The following is a 16,926-nucleotide window of genomic DNA, read 5'->3' on the forward strand; positions in this document are numbered from 1 at the left end:
GCTGATATTTAATGGTTAGAAATGTTGGAGAGAAAATGGGACAATTTAGAGCTAAAATAGAGCGCGTTAGCAATTTATCGTGTAAAGTGCCAAAAATAGGTTAATATCGCGTTTAAGCCGTTTTAGGCTATTGCATTTCATACCATGCATTAGTATAGGATTTAAGTCAATTATATAGTGATTTAGCATCAATGTGGTAAATTGTGAAATTTTCGCAATGCGTCTAGGAAGAGAGCTTTCTGGTAAAGGCAAGGAAGTCATACCCGACGAACAGTGATCGGGGCACCTAGAAAGAATTTAATTTGTACAAACGGTGAGTAAACCTATTATCATTGTAAATTATCTAGAGTTTATTTTTAAATGCTCTTCATGGATTTTATGAAACGAAAATGAGATTAAAATGGGATTTTTGATGTTTTAGAAATAAATGTGACAAATAAATATATTATCTTGATTTTCTGAAATAAGAAACTATTGATTATAAAATTGAGTAATTGGAGGCTGTCAATTGTCTTGAAAAATATATTTTTCTATGAATGGCTTATGATATATGAGTATATGTGGCTATATTTTATAATTGCATTGGGAATTTATGTAAGCTGTCTTTTACTATGCAAGTTGGGTAAATAAATAAAAGCCACGTTATACTGTCGAAATTTTATTAAAATTGGTGGGTTTAGTCACTGCAGTGACGGGTTTTCGTGGACTGCCTATTAAAGGGGCACGGTAAACCCGATTATATAGTTACTCCGGATGTAGAGGCAAGCAGGGTAACTCTCGGGGTAGTGTTAGAGCTCACTTCACGTTGAACCCCCACATGAATGTGTAACTCGGCCAACGCCAAGGAACGACTTGTTTTCAAAACTAACATGTGTTTAACATGTAAATATCTTAACAACCTTGGCGGACTCGATTAGATGCCTCGGTCAAGGTATCCCCGAGGACTAGTTTTAGCTTGAGCCCTGTTTTTAATAAAAGTTATAAGCCTTAACAACTGTTTTGGTAAATTACAAATATTTTATGGTTTAAGAAATAAATTGAAAACCTTATGAAATGGTTTGTAATTTGTTGTTTAAACTTGCCTCCATTTTACTCGCCTTTAGATATTTATGATAACGTTTGTTTACTTATTGGGATTGTAAAATCTCACCCACCTCCTTTCCAAATATTTCAGGCATGTGGTAGCTTGTAGATACCCGATTTTGTCGAGGATTCCAGTTGACCCCTCTATCACACAGATAGTAGGTTACTATCACCAACACTTGGTGTATTTATGGGCCACTTGTCATTGTAATTATTATTGTACATTATAACTTTGTAAATTATTGTGTGTATGAATTTATTTTACTTTTAAGTTACAAAAGATTACTTACACGTGTTTCTATAAATATTGTTTTATATAAAAATGTTGTATTTTTATCTTTTGATTTACTTGAGTCGGAAACGACTGAAAATTGTTTAAAACTTATATGTAAACCTTGCGGGGTTTCGATTGGTATTTTGGGTAATGAGTATTAATCGGGACGTCGCGACGGTTGTCATGGGCCCGAGGGAGGTTCCGGGTCATGACAATTCAATTGGTATTAGAGCTTTCGGTTTAAGAGCTTATGGTTTTGAAAGAAGTTTTTTATTTTTAAAGTTCTTGATTTAAAGTTATTTTAAAATTATTTTCAATGTTAGTATGGCCCAATTAAGATTAGTTAGTCGTATGTAGTTGCATATAGAGTCTTAAGTCGTCTAAACCAATTTCGTTTTTTTTGTAGATCATTATGCCTCCTCGACGTGAGCTACCACCTATCACTAGATCTACCGGTAGGGGAAGAGGTCGCCCCAAACAAAGTTGGTTGGATTTCATAGAAGAGGAGTCGGCTGCGTCTTCTTTTAGAGCAGTTCCTACTGCTGAGTCTACTAACATTTCTGTACCTCCTCCACCACCTGTTGCTGCTCCTAGCGTACCGACCATGTCACCCGAGGTAGCTCAGGCATTAGCGACTTTTCTCGCTGCTCTTACGGGTCAGGCTCAAGCTGATCTAGTTCCACCCACTATTTCCCCTATAACAGCCCTAGTACCACCACCTCCTATTCCACCCCAGACACCAGACGTCTCTATTTCTAAGAAATTGAAGGAAGCTAGACAGTTAGGTTGCGTCTCGTTTACTGGTGAGTTGGATGCGACCACAGCTAAGGATTGGGTTATTCAAGTATCAGAGACATTGGCAGATATGGGATTAGATGATGAGATGAAATTGAAGGTGGCTACACGGTTATTTTAGAAGAGAGCCCGTACTTGGTGGAATTCAGTAAAGTCTCGCTCTCTTATACCGCTGACTTGGACGGATTTCCTCAAAGAGTTCGATGGTCAGTATTGCACTTATTTCCATCAAAAAGAGAAAAAGAGAGAATTTCTGAGATTGAAACAAGGGAACATGACCATTGAGGAGTATGAAACTCGTTTTAACGAGATGATGCTTTATGTACCTGAGTTGGTGAGATTGGAGTAAGACCAGGTAAACTACTTTAAGGATAACTCCCTAATGAGATACGGAAGGGTATGATAGTAACTGGCAAGGAGTCGTATAAGAAAGTTGTGCAGATGGCCTTACGAGCAGAGAAGCTCGCCACTAAGAATAGACGGATTTGAGCTGAGTTTGCAAAGAGAAGGAATCCGCCTACATTCCCGGGTCAGTCTTCAAAGAGAGGCAGAGATTCGACATCTACTACAGGAAGTAATACCTCAGCGTCTGTGGCATCCACTAAACCTCCATCTCAACAGTCACAGCCAAGATCTTCTAGACTTGATCAGCCCATGATGAGTAGTCAAGGGGGGACTTCAGGAAGATTGGACAGATGCCGTAATTGCGAAGGATTTCATGTTGGGTCATGTAGACAGCCTGTAAAGTGTTTTCAATGTGGCCAATAGGGGCATATCAAGAGAGATTGTCCTTAGTTGAGACGAGGTACAATAGCTACTTCTACTCCTTCGACTCGTTCTAGTATACCGCAGAGAGACACTTCAGGATCACAGTCCAGACAAAGCCCAATGATACGGTCAAGCATGGGGAGTAATACCCTAGAGCAGCCATCTTCTAGACCGTAGCCCCAGATTTCTACCAGGGTTTTTGCAGTGACTGAGGATGAAGCCTAGGTTCGACCTAGCACAGTGATAGGTACTATGATTGTGTTTGATAGAGATGCACATGTTTTGATAGATTCGGGCTCGGATAGATCATACGTGAGCATATCATTTGCATCATTCTCAAATAGGAACCTGTCACCATTAGAGGAAGAGATTATAGTGCATACTCCTCTGGGCGAACGGTTAGTAAGAAATACGTATTATAGAGATTATGGTATTAAAGTTAAGGAAGAATAATTTATGGGTGATTTAATCCCTTTGGAGATTCGAGACTTTGATTTGATATTGGGTATGGATTAGTTGTCCACTCATTGAGCAAAGGTGGATTGTTTTAAGAAAGAAGTGATTCTCCAAAGTTTAGAGGGAGTAGAAGTTGTATTTACGGGGGAGCGTCGAGTATTACTGTTTTGTGTAATCTCGGCCCTCAAAGCTTTGAAATTGGTGCGAAAGGGATATTCGGCATACTTGGCTCACGTGATTGATATATCGATGGAGGAACCTAAGTTAGAGAATGTCCCCGTAGTAAGTGAGTTCCCTGATGTATTTCCAGATGAATTATCGGGACTTCCTCCCGATCGTGAGTTCGAATTCACCATTGACTTACTTCTGGGTACTACCCTTATCTCTATTCCTCCATATAGAATGGCTCCAGCAGAGTTGAAGGAGTTGAAAGTACAATTGAAAGAGTTAGTGGACAAGGGTTTTATACGCCCTAGTACATCTCCGTGGGGAACACCGGTTTTATTTGTGAAAAAGAAAGATGGTACACTTCGGTTATGTATATATTACCAACAGCTTAACAGAATGACCATTAAGAACAAGTATCCGTTGCCGAGGATTGATGATCTTTTTGATCAATTACAGGGAGCTACAGTGTTTTCTAAGGTTGATATGAGGTTTGGGTATCAATAGTTGAGGATCAAAGAACAAGATGTACCCAAGACAGCTTACAGGACTCGGTACGGTCATTATGAGTTCTTGGTCATGCCTTTCGAGTTAACTAATGCATCGACAGCTTTTATGGATCTCATTAACAGGGTGTTCCACCCTTACTTGGACAAGTTTGTTATTGTGTTCATTGATGACATCCTGGTTTACTCGAGAGATAATGATGAGCACGCTATCCACTTGCGTATAGTATTACAGACTTTGCGGGAAAGACAGTTGTATGCAAAGTTTTTGAAGTGTGAATTTTGGTTATAGGAAATGGTATTCTTGGGACACGTAGTATCAGGAGCTGGAATATATGTTGATCCTAAGAAGATAGAGGCAATTTTACAATGGGAGCAACCTAAGACGGTGACGGAGATTCATAGTTTTCTTGGATTAGTCGGTTATTATCGGAGGTTTGTTTAGGGGTTTTCCTTAATAGCAGCGCCTTTGACCCGTCTAACTCGTAATGGAGTTTAAGTTTGAGTGGGATGATGTTTGTGAGAATCGATTTCAGGAGCTAAAGAACTGGTTAAGGTTCGCTCCCGTTTTAACACTTCCTGTGAGTGGTAAGGGATTTGTAGTTTATAGTGATGCCTCAAAGTTGGGATTGGGGTGCGTACTGATGCAAAATGAAAAAGTTGTGGCTTATGCTTCTAGACAGCTAAAGAGGCATGAAGCAAATTACCCTACCCATGATTTAGAGTTAGCAGCTGTGGTGTTTGCTTTAAACATCTGGAGGCATTACTTGTATGGTGAGCATTGTCGGATATTTACGGATCACAAGAGTTTAAAATATTTGCTCACTCAGAAAGCTTAATTTGAGGCAAAGATGATGGTTGGAGTTGATAAAAGATTATGACTTGGTGATAGACTATCATCCGGGAAAGGCGAACGTTGTAGTTGATGCCTTAAGTCGTAAGTCTTCATTGTCTTTAGCCGCACTTCAGAGTTGTTATTTTCCAGCATTATTAGAGATGAAATCTCTTGAGGTCCAGTTGAGAAATGGTGAGGATGGATCCTTATTGGCAAGCTTCATTGTGCGACCTTCGTTACTAAATCAGATCAAGGACATTCAAAGGTCTGATGAGGAGTTAAGAAAAGAAATTCAAAAATTGATCGATGGGGGAGTCAGTGAGTTTAGATTTGGAGAGGATAACGTCTTGATGTTTAGAGACCGAGTTTATGTTCCTGAGGGAAACCAGCTGAGACAGGTGATCATGGAAGAAGCCTATTCATCTGCCTATGCATTACATCCCGAAAGCACCAAGATGTATAGGACTATCAGGGAGAATTATTGGTGGCCAGGTATGAAGCGAGACGTAGCAGAATCGTAGCAAAGTGTCTCGTATGTCAGCAAGTTAAGGAGGAGCATCAGAGGCCAGCAGGTACACTTCAGTCTTTACCTGTTCCTGAGTGGAAATGGAAGCATGTAACTATGGATTTTGTTTTGGGATTGCCACGGACACAGAGGGGAAAAGATGCGATCTGGGTGATCATAGATTGGTTGACTAAGTCCACTCATTTTTTATCTGTCTATAGTACATACTCTATTGAGAAGCTAGCTCAGCTCTATGTAGATGAGATTGTGAGGCTACATGGAGTTCCCATTTCTATAGTGTCAGACCGAGATCCTCGATTCACTTCTCGATTTTGGTCGAAATTTCAAGAAGCACTCGGAACCAAATTGAAATTTAGCATTGCTTTTCACCCATAGACGGATGGTCAGTCAGAGAGGACTATCCAGACTATGGAGGATATGTTGAGAGCTTGTGTCATGGATTTTCTTGGGAGTTGGGCTAGACACTTGCCGTTAGTGGAATTTGGTTACAACAACAGTTTCCAGTTTAGCATTGGTATGGCACCGTACGAAGCTTTATATGGAAGGAAATGTCGTACTCCACTTTGTTGGGATGAAGTGGGTGAAAGAAAGTTAGTTAGTGTGGAATTGATCGATCTAACTAATGACAAGATCAAGGTTATACGAGAAAGACTGAAGGTAGCCCAAAATAGGCAGAAAAGCTATGTAGATAAACGGAGAAAAGACTTGGAGTTTGAGATCGATGATAGAGTTTTTCTTAAGGTTTCTCCTTGGAAAGGTGTGATTCGATTTGCAAAGCGGGGAAAGCTTAACCCGAGGTATATTAGACCATTCTGAATCATTGAGAGAATTGGACCAGTGGCTTATCGATTAGAACTACCTCCGAAGTTAGATCGGATCCACAATGTTTTCCATGTCTCCATGCTTAAGAAATATGTACCAGATCCCTCTCACATCCTCGAAGCACCTCTGACCGAGTTGCATGACGATTTGAAGTTCGAGGTGCAACTTGTGAGTATCTTGGATCGAAAGGATCGAGTATTGAGGAACAAGAGTATTTCAATGGTCAAAGTGTTGTGGAAAAGTGCTCGAATGGAGGAAATGACATGGGAATTAGAGATCAAATGAGGAACCAATACCCGCATCTATTTGTCGAATCTGTTAAGTGAAATTTTGAGGTCAAAATTTTATTTTAAGGGGGGGTAGAATTGTAAAACCCAATCCTATAAACACATGTCATGACATACATGCACTAAGTAGCATGTTATTACGCTAGAAAAGTTCCTAAGAATAGACGAAACCCGGTATTATACCTAATGGTACACTTGAGTTGATTTAACCTCGAACTAGTTCAAATAGGAATCATAGGATGAAATTTAATATTTTACAATCTAGGAATGACTAAAAATGATTGTTCGGAGTTCGAGGGTTCATTTGGGGAAAAATTGAAAATTTTGATGTTTAGGGGCAAAATCGTCATTTTGCCACCTAAGATAATAATTTGATCATGGAGTGAAACTTTTAACCAAGATTAACTATTTGGAGTATAATTTAAAGATAGGAAGTGAAAAATTTCAATTCTGACAATTTTCGAAACATAAGGGCAAAACGGTAATTTTGTCACCCTGAGGTAAAAACCATAATTTTCACCACTCAAAACTTGTCAAAATTATAGGATTTATTTATTTTTGGTATGAATAACTATAGTATTTCAGGTGGTGAAAAATAGAAGTTTAATGGATGAAATTTTAAAAACGGGCCAATGGGAAAGTGACACATGGCACTTTTTAATAATTTAATATTTTTTTAAAGGAAAGTCAACCCATTTCAAACCCCACATCAGCTGATGGCCAGCCATAAGGAGAGAACAAGAGAGAAAATAGAGAGGAAAGTAAGAAAAGAGAAAAACCAAAGGAAAACTAGAAAATTCAAAAGGGAAATCGCGTTTTTAGACCGTTTACGCGTCTAACGGTAAGATTTTTTGACTTAAGATTGATTTCTACCTTTCCTATGCCTTTGTTTCCATTTAGCATGCTTGAGGAGAGAGATCAAAAAGTGATACCAAGGGCTGGCCGAATTTCAAGGGGGAGGATTTTGAATTTTTTAGGTTTTGATTTTTAGTTAAATTGATAGTTTTAGTTAGTTAAATGTGTATAGTAATCAAATTGGGCAAGAAAGCATGAAATTTTCACAATACCCACCCTTGGCCGAATCTTCAATGATGTACAATGATGAAGAACTGATTTTTATTCTAAGAGAAATGAAGAGAAAATGATGAAAAATGGTTAAATGTGATAGAAAAACAAAGTGAAAAATTTGCCTAGTTAATGTCCCATTTTTGGTTGAATTTTCCAAGGAGAAAAGTGAGCTGATTTTGGTGATTTTAGAGGATTATTGGCTGAAATTTATTGGTTAGAAATGTTGGAGAGAAAATGGGACAATTTAGAGCTAAAATAGAGCGCGTTAGCAATTTATTAGGTAAAGTGTCAAAAATAGGTTAATACCGCATTTAAGCCGTTTTAGGCTATTGCATTTTATACCATTCATTAGTATAGGATTTAAGTAAATTATATAGTGATTTAGCATCAATGTGGTAAATTGTGAAATTTTTGCAATGTGTCTTGGAGGAGAGCCTTCCGGTAAAGGCAAGGAAGTCATAATCGACGAATAGTGATCGAGGCACCTAGAAAGCATTTAATTTGTACAAACGGTGAGTAAACCTATTATTATTGTAAATTATCTAGAGTTTATTTTTAAATGCTCTTCATGGATTTTATGAAACGAAAATGAGATTAAAATGGGATTTTTGATGTTTTAGAAATAAATGTGACAAATAAATATATTGTCTTGATTTTCTGAAATAAGAAACTGTTGATTATAAAATTGAGTAATTGAAGGCTGTCAATTGTCTTGAAAAATATATTTTCCTATGAATGGCTTATGATATATGAGTATATGTGGCTATATTTTATAATTGCATTGGGAATTTATGTAAGCTGTCTTTTACTATGCAGGTTGGGTAAATAAATAAAAACCACGTTATACTGTCAAAATTTTATTAAAATTGGTGAGTTTAGTCACTACAGTGACGGGTTTCCATGGACTGCCTATAGAGGGGCACGGTAAACGCGGTTATATAGTTACTCTGGATGTAAAGGCGAGGAGGGTAACTCCCGGGGTAGTGTTAGAGCTCACTTCACGTCGAACCCCCACGTGAATGTGTAACTCGGCCAACGCCAAGGAACGGCTTGTTTTCAAAACTAACATGTGTTTAACATGTAAAGATCTTAACAACCTTGGCGGATTCGGTTAGATGCCTTGGCCAAGGTATCCCCGAGGACTAGTTTTGGCTTGAGCCCTGTTTTTAATAAAAGTTATAAGCCTTAACAACTGTTTTGGTAAATTACAAATATTTTTTGGTTTAAGAAATAAATTGAAAACCTTATGAAATGGTTTGTAATTTGTTGTTTAAACTTACCTCCATTTTACTCGCCTTTAGATATTTATGATAATGTCTGTTTACTCATTGGGATTGCAAAATCTCGCCCACCTCATTTCCAAATATTTCAGGCCTGTGGTAGCTTGTAGATACCCGATTTTGTCGAGGATTCCAGTTGACCCCTTTATCACACAGACAGTAGGTTACTATCACCAACACTTGGTGTATTTATGGGCCACTTGTCATTGTAATTATTATTGTACATTATAACTTTGTAAATTATTGTATGTATGAATTTATTTTACTTCTAAGTTACAAAAGATTACTTGCACGTGTTTTTATAAATATTGTTTTATATAAAAATGCTATATTTTTGTCTTTTGATTTACTTGAGCTAGAAACGACTGAAAATTGTTTATAACTGTTATGTAAGCCTTGCGAGGTTCCGATTGGTATTCCGGGTAATGAGTATCAATCGGGACGTCACAATGGTTGTCATGGGCCCGAGGGAGGTTTCGGGTCGTGACTTGAATAGTACTAAAAATTTTAAGGTTAGCCCTTCTCAGCTTGTAGAGCTCTTAATCAATTAGAGGAAAAAAGATTTAAAACTTTTTATAGTTAAAAGACACCAAGTAAGGAAGGGTAGAGAAAAGTGGATAATGCACAAGTATTTATAGTGGTTCTGTCTTATTGACTTACATTCACTATCTTGATCTCCCAATCAATGATTTTTAACCCAGCTTCACTATACCAGTCGAATTAATAGCTTCCACCAAGCTTTTACAAGGTGAGTTCTAACCCAAATTCTAATCCTTTCCAATAAACTTTAAAGTGCTTCCCACACTCTAATTTTTCAAGGAAAAAGAAGAAAAAGAAGTACAATTGATTACCTTTACAAATCTAGAGCGATTGCAATCAAGCTCAAACACTTTTTTAAGAATAAGAATGAAGAATAAGTCTTTTTAGTGAAGATTTTTTGGCTTTTTGCTCAAAACGACTCTTTTTGTGCTTTAATCTTAGTTTTTTTTTATTGTTGGAGCTTCCTTTTATACTTTGAGAGCCAGATTTTGCTGTTTAGAACAGATTCTAGCTGTTAGTAACAACTCTGATGCCATTCTACCTGTTATCTTATCCTCTAGTGTTTAAATTCAAATAAGCAGACATAGTTCCGCTAACTAGTTACAGGCAAGCTTTAACCGATTACACTTTCTTTGCCTTGCAATGTCTGGCTACTTTGTTCACTACGTTAACCGGTTAGAGGAAATTTTAACTGATTAGAAACTTTCTGTTTTCATTATTCTCTACACAACAATCTTCCTTTAATTGGTTACTCTCCTTTTAACTGGTTGAGGCTTCACTTCCTTCAACCTTAATCGATTAAAATCAGTTTTAATCAATTAGAAAATCTTCGAATTTTAAATTTTTCTATTTTGGTTCCCTTCAACAGTCAACCTTTTTTCAAATTTCATTTTGGTGCTTGAAGGTATTAAGGCCTTGTGCTATAACCGATTAACATGACTCTATTTTCAGTCTTTAGCACCTCTTTAATCACTTAACCCCAGTTCTAACTGATTATAGCTTTTCTGTCTAGCTTTTACCCAGCGCCCAATTGTGCCTTAAGTGGTTAAGGCTCCTTGTTAATCTGTTACTAACGTTCTTTCTTCACTAATCACTTTATTCTTTCTTTCTTTAACTGATTAACTCTTCATTAAATTTAGCAAGCATCTTTACTTACCTTCAATTAACAAATTTGATAATGAAATTAAACTATATCTTGCACACTTAAATAGTAAAGTTAGATATTAATGAATAAGATATGTTTTGTTATCATAAAAAACATATGGAGTCAACATTCTCTTTTTTTTTTAATGATGACAAAATACTCCTAGATTAAAAGTGCAATGTCTTTAAACCAACAAACTCTATGTGCAGATTTGGGTATTGCTCCTTCTAGATATATATATATGCTCCCCCTTAATATGTGCATTGAGAAAAAAGAAGACAAATATTCTATATGTTTGAGCATTAAGAACACTAAGAGTATATCTATGTACATATTTATTCATATATAAATAAACATTCAACTTAAAAGCATAGATATAATCATCTAACATAATCAATATCCTTAACACATTGTTCAATCAATATTTCAGCATAAAAATACAGCATGAAAACATAAACATTGTTTAAAAACACAGCATAAAGCATAAACATTGTTCAACCTAGTCTATCTTTCTATTTTCTTCCCCTTTTTGTCACCAATCAAAATAGGGGCCTAAGGTTGCATTTCATCTAATTAAAGTCTGATGAAGACTCATTTACTGATGATTCATCAGTTCCTAAGTGAACATCTAGAGGAGTAACATGGAGGGAATAAAGAGATTTAGGATCAAATGAGGAAAAGGATCCAGACGATATAATTTCAAGAGATGTTGGGTTGAGGGTTGGTCTGGCTGTGGATTTAGCTATCTTGGCAGATTTCCTTCTTTTGAATACCTTGATCTTTGTGGCCATTGTCTTTTTTCCCTTTCCAGAAGTTTTCTTAGCTAAAGACCTAGTCATTGCTATTTTTCTCTTATCTTGATCTATTTGGCCTGCAATTTCTCTTTACGTTTTTGAGCTGATTATGCCTTTTGCTCCATATTTTCTCTTGCTTTTTGTTGGTCAGCTTCAGCTTCTCTTAGTAATTCAACAATGAATTTTGACACCTCTATCTCCTCAAATTCTATAGGTGATTTGTCATTTTTTCTTAATGCTGCTGACTCTTCTTTGTAGACATCTCAATTTGTCCAAGTGTAGCAAATTTTGGAAATAAATAAAAAATAGAAAAATCAAGAAAATATATGTTTGCTCCATTAGTTTTTGATGATAATAAAACATTCTCATTTATTTGTGTCTAATATTTCTACTTGAGTGTGCAGGACAAGAATTGTATACCAATGATAAATAAATTATTCCAAGGGACATATAAAAAATTATATGTATAAGAAGCCACAATTAATCAACAAAACAGAAGCTCTGTAGTTGGATAATAAAGGGTTAGTCAGCTAAAATTAAAATCAGAAGTTAGCGGGCTCAAGAATATTGAGAAACAGAAAAGGCTTAGTCGACTAAGAGCCTATTATCAGAAATCTGGACTTCAAGACAAAACCAACTTAATCGACTAAGAAAAGGGTTAGTCGACTAAAAGGCTACTGCCAGAAATTTGGACTTCAAGACAGAAATAACTTAATCGACTAAGAAGAAAATTAGTCAACTAAGTGCTCACTACCAGAAACTGGGATCAGAAAACAGAAACGACTTAGTTGACTAAGAGCACGGTTAGTCAACTAAGATCATTTTGTCAAAAAATTTGAATTGAGCACTAGAAGACAAATTAACGGCCATAATTGCCACTAAATTGATTCCAATGATCAAAAAACTGTCTAACACCTATCAGAGTTGATTTTCCAAGTATTTAAGAGGCTTCCAACGGCTAGAAATGTAAAATCAAGGCTTTCAAGTCCAAAAAGAGCTCAAAAACTAGCAAATACTCTTTGTTCATTTACTACACTCAACTTCTATCTTTGTAATTGTGATATGCACTTAACTTTGTACCACTTAGATCAAGTCAGTGATCATAGGTACATCTTTATTTCTCTTTCTCTTGAATACTTAGAGTGTGCGAGACACTCTAAGGAATTTATTCAAGCTTGGATTGCTTGATTGGGTGTATAGGTTCCAACTTAGCCTAAAAAAGTTAGTTGTTGGTTTTTGGTTGATCTCGGTAAAAATCATTGTGAAAGGTTTTGGCTGAGCCTAGTAAAATCTATTGTAAAACCTTGGTGAAAGCTTGTGAATTTCACCGTTCTTAGTGGATTGGTTTGGAAAATCCTTGGTTGAACAATCAAGGTAGTGGATGTAGGTCTGGACCGAACCACTATAAATTTTAGTGTGATTATTTGCTTTGTTTTTAGTCTTTCATTTATCTTTAAATCTTTCTTTGATCTTGCATTTGTCTCCAATTAGAAGTTAATTCTTGTAAGAGCCAAAAAGTGCTATTCACCCCTTTTTAGCACATTTATTTAGGACCAACAAGTGGTATCAGAGTAAGTTCCCTGTTCTTAAGGTCTAACACCCTTTGGGAATATCTAAATGGTTCTTCAAAAATCAGTAGTGGCTGAGGGACAATCAACAAATAGACCACCTCTGTTTGATGGCTTAAATTACCCATATTGGAGTATTAGGATGTCAATATACATTAGAGCAATAGATTATGAGATGTGGGATGTCCTAACTGATGGTCCCTTTATTCCTTCAACTTTAAATGTTGTAACCAATGAGATGATTCCTAAGCCAAGGTCTTAATGGACCGAAACTGAAACCAAAAAAGTCCAAACCAACTTTAAGGCAATCAATACACTGTATTGTGCTTTAACTCCCACTTAATTCAATAAAGTGTCAAGCTGTACCATAGCTAAACAAGTGTGTCATAAACTTAGGATTATTCATGAAGGGACTTCACATGTTAAGGAGTCCAAGATAGCCTTCTTAACCCATAATTATGAGATGTTTAAAATGGAAACTGGTGAAGATATCACCAGCATGCTAGATAGATTCACAAACATTATAAACAAATTAAGTCAACTAGGCAAACCAATTCCTGAGCATGAAATTGTTAAAAGACCTCATAGAAGCCTACCCAAAAATGGGAAGCCAGAGGTGACTGTCATCTGTGAAGCCAAGGACTTAAATTGTCATGACTCGGAACTCTCATCGAGCCCGTGACAACCGTCGTGATGTCCCGATAGACATTCATTATTCGAAATGCCAATCGAAACCTCGCAAGGCTTAACATTAGTTTTCTCGCTTCCCCTTTGAGTATTAGTTACTAAAATCATGTTTTAAAGTGATATGAACCAATTTCAATTCAAAAACAGTCAAAGAGAAGTTTCAACTACACATGGATATTTTGGTCATTTTTCTCAAAAATTTCGAAACCAGCTAAAATGTAGTGTATGAGAGAAATTTACACATTTCATAACCGAAAATAAGTTTAGATATCTAAAACATTCATTTAAAGTGAAATTATAGCTAATGGAATAAAATATTCCAATTTTTCATAAAACAATTTTTATAGAACGCTACGTAAATAATTTTTACAGCGTAAAAGCAAAATAAATTCCTAAATATAATAGCACACGCAACTAGGTATTCAAAACATTTAACAATGACATGTGGGCCCCCGAATGACTAAAAGTAATAAAGGTTGTGAACCTACAGTTTTTGAGAATGCAAGTCCAACTGTAGCCCTCAACGAAATGAGCTATCTACCAACTATCTTGAGCCTGAAATGGGTGGAAAGGAGGGTGGTGAGATTATATAATCCTAGTGAGTAAAAAAATATCATCTAAAATATCTAAAGCTGAGTAAATGGAGACAGATAAAATAGATTAGCATAAAAATGATTCACAACATTTCAAACTCATTTTAATAAGATAAAATAGATTCATTTCACCCAAATAAACAACGAGGCTTACGATTTCCTGAAAAGCTAGCCTCATGCCAAAATCATTCTCATACTCGGTTGTCAAGGATACCTTGGCATGGGGCTATCCCAACCGAATCTGCCAAGGTTGTTAAAAAGTCATGTACGCATAAATCATGTTTTTATTTTGAAAACATAGTCGTTCCTTGATGTTGGCTGAGTTCACCCTCACGTGGTGGTTTGGCGTGAAGTGAACTCTAAAATTTTACCTCAAGAGTTACCCTACGTGCCTCCTCAACTGAGGTAAGAATATACTTGGATTTCGTGCTCCTCAAAAAGGCTGGTCCACAGAATTCGCCACTACAGTGGCCAATCTATAACCCACCAATTCAATAAAAATTCAACAGCATGACATGGCAATTTTTATCATTATACAACCTATCAAGGCAAACAACAGTTTATACATTTTCAACACAAATACCCATCCAGCCATTCATGCCCACATTATCATAAGCCATTCAATTCAAAATATAATTTACAATACAACAAGTAGTCTCCAATTACTCCATTTTCAAGTCATCATTAAATTTCAAAACAATTTATAAAATCATTTCATTTAAACACATTTTTCATAAAATTACAAAATCGTATAAAAACATACTTTAGATAATTAAGACGATAATAAGGTTACTCACTGTAATGGGAATCGAATTCGGGATACTCTGATTCTGGATCCTCAGATACTACCTCTTTACTCTTGCCAGAATGCTCATCACCTAGACATAATGCACAATAAGCAATTTGCCACATTTGTGCTAAACCGTTGTAAAACCAATTCAGGCTCTATACTAATGCATGAAATGGGATGTGAAATACTCGAGTAACTGTCTAAATACGGTGTTCAATATAAATTCAATTATGTACCTAAATAAAATGGTATTGGCCTAATTCGATCTATCACCCGATTAATTGGCCAATACGTCCAATTCAACTCCAAACAATTCCATTTCTCTCTCAATACTCCAAATCATTAAACACAATTTAAATAACTTGAAATGTGGCAAAATCATCCTCACATTTTCTCTTGAAAATTCGGCCATGGTGAGTGCACTAATAATATAATTTTTTTTATGCTTGATTCTCACACCATAAATCATTCATTTCTAATCAAATCACTTGAAATTTAATCAAATTCATCATCAATATTCCACATGGAATATTTAGCCAATGAAGGTGATGTAAGAACATGAATTTTTCTTGCTTGCTTTTCATGCTACACATCACCAAACAACTAAAAACACTAGAATAACATGTTTTCTAACTAAATTCATCATCAAATTCTCTCTCCTAAGGTTTGATCAGCACACTATCCTTCATGATATCTTGTGATTCAACCATTGAAAATGCAAAATAATGCATAGAAAAGGTAGATCACAAGCTAGAATTAAGAAATTTTACCTTTAATGGCTTGATTCCTTGAAAATTAATAATTTCCCTTTGAATTTTTCTCTCTAGGGTTTTTGTTCTTCCTTTTTTCTCTTTTTCTCTCTTTGGCCAACCAAGATAAGTGAGTTGGGAGGGTTATGGGCTGATTTTTAAAGCCAAATAATAAAATAATCCAAGCTTGACACTTGTCACCATGTTATTGGTCCATGTTTGAAAACTTAATAATTAAGCTTTCTTCCACCACCACATAAAATCCTTTAATTATTCATGATATAAAATGCTAATGGCTGAAGTCCATGGGCATGACAAATGTTGGGTGGTGTAAAATTACAATTTTGCCCCTAGGGTGGCAAAATGAATATTTTGCCCTTATCCTCAGAAAAACATCAAAATTAAAATTCTTCACTTCTCAAACTCAAATTATACTCAAAATGATCAATCTTAGTCAAAAATTTCATCCAACACTCACATCTTAACCTCGGGTGGCAAAATGACCATTTTACCCCTAGGTCATGAAAATTCCAATTTGATTCCAAATCGATCCTCGAACTCCGAATCACCATTTTAAGTCATTCTGGAGCTTTAAAATTCTCAATTTCATCTTATAATCTCTATTTGGACTAGTTCGAGGCTTAATTCAACTTAATTATACCATTTGGTTTAGAAAACTTATGGGCCAAAGAAACCGAAGATTGGCTAGAAGAGGGTATAGAAGAGAACAAGGATCTTCATGGAAGACCAAAAATAAAAATGAGTCCAACAAGAAGGAAGAGCTTATATGCTTTGAATGCAAGAAGCCATGACACTTTAGGTCTGAATGCCCCATGCTGAAGGAGGAAACTCCAAAGAAAAACAAAAAATCAAAAAAGGCAATGGTGGCTACTACTTGGTTAGATAGTGATACTTCAAGTTCTGATGATGATGAAGAAAAAGCTGAAGAAAGAGCTAATCTATGTCTGATGGCAAGGGATGATGAATCCAAGGTATCTTTATCCTCTTGTGATATTTCAATTAATGAATTACAAGAGGAGTATGAATGTCTTTATGATGAATGTAATACCCCATACTTTGATATGGTGACTAATAAAGCTTATCGGATGTGAATTGAGGCCAATTTTAATGTTTAAAAGTGATAAAAGATGAAAGAAATAGTTTAGGATAAAATATTTCACACGCGAAGAAATAAT

The 16,926-nt window shown here is 36.0% G+C and overlaps 1 long non-coding RNA gene across 1 annotated transcript; it reads right to left on the minus strand.

The window, feature by feature from the left end:
* On the minus strand, window positions 14,113-15,788 carry LOC108663109. Its single transcript, XR_001929038.1, has 3 exons — window positions 15,752-15,788; window positions 14,989-15,069; window positions 14,113-14,153 (listed from the first exon to the last, which is right to left on the minus strand). It is a non-coding gene; the product is annotated as an uncharacterized LOC108663109 (long non-coding RNA).

This window comes from Theobroma cacao, chromosome 8 (assembly GCF_000208745.1).
Source record: "Theobroma cacao cultivar B97-61/B2 chromosome 8, Criollo_cocoa_genome_V2, whole genome shotgun sequence".
In the NCBI taxonomy this organism is placed as follows: domain Eukaryota; kingdom Viridiplantae; phylum Streptophyta; class Magnoliopsida; order Malvales; family Malvaceae; genus Theobroma; species Theobroma cacao.